Consider the following 6,337-nt stretch of genomic DNA (forward strand, 5'->3'; position numbering starts at 1 on the left):
GGTAAAATAAATATCATCCTGGTTTTTTATTGTGGGCATTATTAAAAATGGAATGAATGGAACACCTATAAAAAACACCACCCCTCTCACTGGTAGGTATATCACGGAAAAGTATGAATACGATTTTAATTGTAGGCCCGAGCAATCCCGTTGAGTTTTTGATTTAATTTTATTAGTTCACTCATAAGTTACGTTTTAAAAGTCTACTTCGTCATTGAATGAGGAGCATATAATTTATACATGCAAATAAATAAATCTGCCATAGTAAGCGAAAAAACTGAAAAAAGTTTTTCTTTAGCTACCGGTCTATTGGGAAAAATTGCCAGAAAATTGGGAAAAATTGCCCGAAAAGAAATAAAAACCGAAACTCACGCGTGCAAAGCAGCGAGTCTAATCAAGTTGTATAAAACGAGTCAGTCACCAGCTATAGGATCCCTACGTCACATAAACACTAATTCTAGAAATAAAACCTGCACACTGACTAAATCCACCTTACAAACTATTTTAGACAGTCTGAAGTGACATCGACAAGAACGTTATGGTTCATGCGAGGTGGTCGTAAAATTTTATAGGCGGCTCCGACGCAGGATGTGTCCCGGGGGCGCGCCCCTGCCCGCATTATGCCTCCTACTCACACTTATCTTACTGTGATTAATTCGCTTTATCTAACGCCTAAGTACTAAGCCTAAGACTTACAAAACGGAATGAATAAATTAACTTTTAAAGCTGGTCCTTGTAACCTTTTGGAACATCTTGAAAGTTGACAAAAAAAAATATTTTTCCGACCTGAGCTAAATGACAAAGAAGATTGTACAAATAAATCAATGGTGAACACAACATTCCTACTACATAATAAACATAATGTTTGCCTCTCTTCAACAAAATGAACACAGCTTATGGCACGTAGGTACGTACTACCATAAACCTCCGGTGAAGTTTCTATTTAGGTCCCTAGTTTGGCGTAGTTTTAAGCCTCTCAAACCTTATGACTGAGAATGGCCGATTGAACATTGTTGATAACATGTGCTAAAGAGCTCTGAACAATCGTTTACAAGTTCCAAACTCAAAGTTGAAAGTGCTCGACAAAAACCACACATGCAATGCAATTGCTTGCGAAGTTGTGGGGTTTCACTCGTGTTTAGTGATGCCAGTGCCAGTGTGCGCTATACTGGACGGTGACCTCTTTTGCAAGCATTGCTAGCATTTACCGCTTGCTTTTGTTGCCTTTGTACACAGCTACCATCGTAATTACTGCTATGAGCAGGACACAGGCCTTAGGGGCCCATCGGCGATTCTGGTTATGGCACTTAAAAGCAAGTTTTAAGCGTTAATTCAGAATTTTCCTAAAAATTCTGGTACCTAATAGCAACTTCAAATGTGTTAGAACCGACATCACTGAATGTGTTGGACAGGGTTTAAAATCGTTTCATTTGAATATTACAAAAAGCCGGTTCCAATGAAGTCGGATAAAAAAGAGATACCTATAATCCGGGAGGGGGATTGTTTTAATCCTTTTTCATTAGAGTGTAAGAGACACATTAACAAAACTCTAACTTTGTACGTACTCGAACAATTTTTTGTTTGTCTTTACCATATACAGTGTGAGTCACGTTAAAGTGTACATATGAAAATGGATGAAACTAGACCAATTTTTATCGACAAAAAAGAGGTAAAAAATTTTTTGAGATTTTTAAAAAAAAAATTATAGAATTTTTTTTCTTCCAATTACTTATTGTAAAGAAAACGTAATAACTTTTAAACTAAGCGGTATATCCTGATAAAATAAAAACAATAATAATGCTAAATAACAGGCGATACTAAAAAAATACATAAAATACACAAAAAATGCCAACAAATAATAAAAAATGATACTTTTTGAAAAAAATCTGCTTTTAAATTCGTGTTTTTTTTGGTTATTTGATAAATTTCTCCAAAAAATGCCCCTATAACAGGTGGTTTTTATTACTTTGTATTATTCTCTATCGTATTATCTTTGTAAAACCAAAAATTGCATGTCTCTATCCCTATCACAACATTTGCTATGATCGTTTGAACAAAGGCCTGCCACAACATTATTCTCCGCTACAGGTAGAGACAATTTTAATTTTAACTAAAATGCTTATTTTACTTCGAAATCTTTTGTTTTTATTTGAAATCTAACTTGTCTTTATCAAAATTACAAATCTAGAGCCATTTTCAGTTTCGTTGTTAACGAAGCGTTGAACGGCGCGCCCGGAGAGGCTTAGTTCAAACGATCATTGCAAACGTTGTGATAGGGATAGAGACATGCGATTTTTGGTTTTACGAAGGTAATACGATAGAGAATAATACTAAGTAATAAAAACCACCGGTTATAGGGGCATTTTTTGGAGAAATTTATCAAATAACCAAAAAAACACGAATTTAAAAGCAGATTTTTTTCAGAAAGTATTATTTTTTATTATTTGTTGGCCTTTTTTGTGTATTTTATGTATTTTTTTAGTATTGCCTGTTATTTAGCATTAATACTGTTTTTATTTTATCAGGATATACCGCTTAGTTTAAAAGTTATTACGTTTTCTTTACAATAAGTAATTGGAAGAAAAAAAATTCTATAAATAATTAAAAAAAAATCTCAAAAAAAAATTGACCTCTTTTTTGTCGATAAAAATAGGTCTAGATTCATCTATTTTCATATGTACACTTTAACGTGACTCACACTGTATAAGAAATGTGTTGTATCTCATTTTCCAGACTATGGACCAACCAAGTTCTGTCTAGATATTTTTTAGGGATTGTGTCTAGAAATGGAAGAGGTCAAGAAATATTCCCATAACTATTTTTTTTTTCGTTTATAGTAAGAATGCCCTTTAAATATTAAGTTGGCAGTTTTCCTATAAACTGCATATTTGCCGAAGACTGTCGAAAACAACATGAAGAAAAGCAGGTATTGGACCAAGTAACGCGGTCGTAAAATTTTATGTCTCTCCTGCAGGACTACCTGCCCCGCATTATTATGCGCTATAGTCGCACTTATCTGCCGTGATTAATTTGTTTTATCACGCTGCAGAATAATTAGACTAAGAGCTAGTGAACGTTATTTTATAAAAGCTGAAAGTTTGTCAGCGCTAGCTCCCAACATAGGTAAGAACGTTGGTGCATCATGAATTTTGGCCCAAATATAACAATATGTATAATATAATAAAAGGTGTGTAACAATCAGGTTTTATGGTATAACCACAGAATAAGTAATAGTACAGGTTCCGAAGGATTACTCCGCAAGACGATTAAAATAAATGCAAGTCTTGCTACGACGCGATACAGTGGAATTCAGCTCGCACAGCACTACGTATCTACAATTTTATTCACCTACAAGTTTTGTATCTTTCTATCGCGTGCCTCTGAACTCTTCTTACGCTGTTAGGGTTGCTGTCTAATGAAAAAATAATTAATCTATAGCCTGACCAGGAACATAAAAACCCTGGCATAGAGGCGCGTCAATTGCATTTGATAGTGCAACACTGAGTACAGTCGTACCTGTGTTAAATTAATAGGCTAACTTTATGTATCAGGATTCAGGATTACGTGCTAATTTGATATTTTCATAAATTAACGAAAAAATATTATCTTAAGTAACCTGATTTAAATAAATTAAATGAAACCATCAATCGAGCTAGTAGAATTTATTTTATTATTCATCAATAATCAAATTCAGAACTTGAATATTCAACTGCAATATCTGCTCATGAACGCTTCAAACTCGGTACTTCTTTCCCAATCCCATAAAATTCAACACTTAGAAAGTGACAAAAAATTTTAAAATAGGTAGTTGAAACAAACCACAGCTAATTTTCATAGTGGACTGTACTATACGATAAACATGTCAGTCAATTTGACAACCTTTGTCGGAAACATTATTCAATGAAAATATTGTCCGAACCCTTAGTATTTCTCTTCGACAAATACTTTAACACATTGTGAACCACTTTTCTTTCACGACTATAAAAATATTTTAGCAATGTAATTCATAAAACCAATTGCGCACATTTAAAATAAAGTTTGTTTACACTTTGACAGCAATAGACTGACATGCAAGGTGACATGTCAATGAAGTTTTCAGTTACTGTTGCCATTAAAAGAAATTAGTACCATTAGTTTTCCGCAACATGGCGAGGGTTTTTATGTTCCTGGTCAGGCATACTTATTTGTAATGAGGTACGTATGTAGGTAAGTAAGTATTACTGTTATTTTACCTTTGTAAAAATAACATTTCAAATATACCTAATTAGGATTAAAAAAACTTGTTTTATTACAATGTCTTCATTCATACCTATTTTAACATAAGACAGATAAATTAAACATACTATTACAGAAAAAAGAAGAATCCTATTCGCTGGGTGCGAAGTACTAGGTGGGGGTAACATAATCGATCGCAGCGCTCATGGTGGTCAAAAGTAGAAATAATGTAAGCTCTGTCATCAGATGTATCTGTCAATGGCAAAGCGATTCTACATAATACATTTTAATATCATTAATTAATCGCATGAATAGGGTCCTACTGGGAACTTAAATAAAAGAGTGGACTGTTTTTCGATAGGGCTGGTTTAATAGCCGTTTACAATTTGGAAATAACTAGACTATACAACGTGGTAGTACAAAAATGAGTCACAGTAGTTTTTGTGCACAGATGTTTGCCTTATGATGAGAGCGTGAATTATTGAACTCTGCCCTTGTTTTGTTCTTAATTCTTCTACATCTCGGACTTGTCCAGCCAATACCAACAACTTTCCTTTAAATACGGTTTGTGGTTGGAATTTGATATTGTAAAACTCACAAACCCGGTCTTCAAAACAATACTCATTTCGATCTGAAAACTATATTTAATTTATTACTAGTGATACAGGAACATTTAAATATATTTACTGTTATATAATGAAACCGTTAAAGTAGCTTTTTCTTTTTGTTTTACTGTAAAACTACAACTATAAATATAAAGTAAACAAACCCTGACACAATCAAAATTAAACACACTTTTTGGACTTACCTCATTTGATTTGAATGACCAAAATTATTTCAAAACCTTTCTTCCACCCAAATCGTGGTATCACAACAATTTATTAGTTGAAAATATTTGTTATTTTTTCATTTCAATATTTTTTCACAAATATACGACCTAAATGTCAATGTGACAGAGCCCACAAAGTTGTGGACGCTAGTTGGCGCTGTAATCGTGCACAGAGCCAATACTATCCTAAGAATTTTATTATTGATTACCTACATGGCCAACATACCTTTCAGCATCTTTGGGAAGCGAAAAAAAAGATAAATCCGGTAGATTTCTTTTCGAATTTAAACACCCGAACGCCGCACAATATTTCTTTCTCTTTATGTCCATTTTTAAATAATTACTTCGATCATAGAATTAGGTACTACAACTCACGCCAGCGTCCTGACGGGCGCGCGCGTGACACTCGACTGATATAATACCCGCCGGCGGGGCGCTTCGCTGTAGGTAATTATCGGATGTACCGCGCGGAGTGAGCCAGGCCTGGTATAACGTAGGTATACCATGAAAGCTTTTTACATATAATATTTGGGCAATCATTAGAATGTTGTTTCCTCATCAGCCAGATAATTTTGACCAACCCCTTGTTTCGTTCCAACCCCTTGTCAGACAATAATTTTAAGGTAGCTGCCAAAGCCACGATGACCCAAACTTCATGACGCACCAACGTTCTTACCTAAGTTGAGAGCATAAGCTGACAAACTTCCAGCTTTTATAAAATAACGTTAGTCTGGCATTCACTGGCTCTTAGTCTAATTCCGCTCGAACGCTTGAACGCTTCGTACAAAGAAATTGATGAGCACGGCCTAATTAAATTTTTGAGCGGTGTCGTTTCAGCAACGTCAGTCAAAGTCACCGTGATATATTGCGTGAATGCGTAGCACCTACTCGTATCGCGTCACTTTAATGTGCTTTTACACGTGGTGGCTCAATGCACGTAATTAAATTAATGACATGACTATATTATGTTCTTTTACTTTGTAATACGGTTTATTTTCCAATAATATAACCATACTCATAAATATAATCTCACCTGAGACGACATTTTGTAGCGCCCTTGCTGCTTGCTGTAGGTATCGTTGCGTCCACACATTTTCAGATGAAAAATCAGTCATTAATAAAGACAGAACACTGGTGGTATTTCAGGTGCCTCAATTTGAAACATCTTAGTTCAAAATAAATAATCCGCAAATAAAAAAATAATAACCTTTCAAAATAAAACCAAGTCATAAACGATGATGTTATTTGAAAATGACATTGATATTTAAATGATTGCAAAAACTTTCATTATAA

At 34.4% G+C, this 6,337-nt stretch overlaps 1 long non-coding RNA gene across 1 annotated transcript; it reads right to left on the reverse strand.

The window, feature by feature from the left end:
- Window positions 1–4,563: 4,563 nt before the first annotated feature.
- LOC135071130 (uncharacterized) lies at window positions 4,564–5,222 on the reverse strand. The gene is made up of 2 exons (XR_010257215.1): window positions 5,024–5,222; window positions 4,564–4,846 (listed from the first exon to the last, which is right to left on the reverse strand). It is a non-coding gene; the product is annotated as an uncharacterized LOC135071130 (long non-coding RNA).
- Between the last annotated feature and the right edge of the window lie 1,115 nt (window positions 5,223–6,337).

The sequence above is a fragment of the Ostrinia nubilalis genome, chromosome 4 (genome assembly GCF_963855985.1).
Source record: "Ostrinia nubilalis chromosome 4, ilOstNubi1.1, whole genome shotgun sequence".
NCBI lineage: Eukaryota > Metazoa > Arthropoda > Insecta > Lepidoptera > Crambidae > Ostrinia > Ostrinia nubilalis.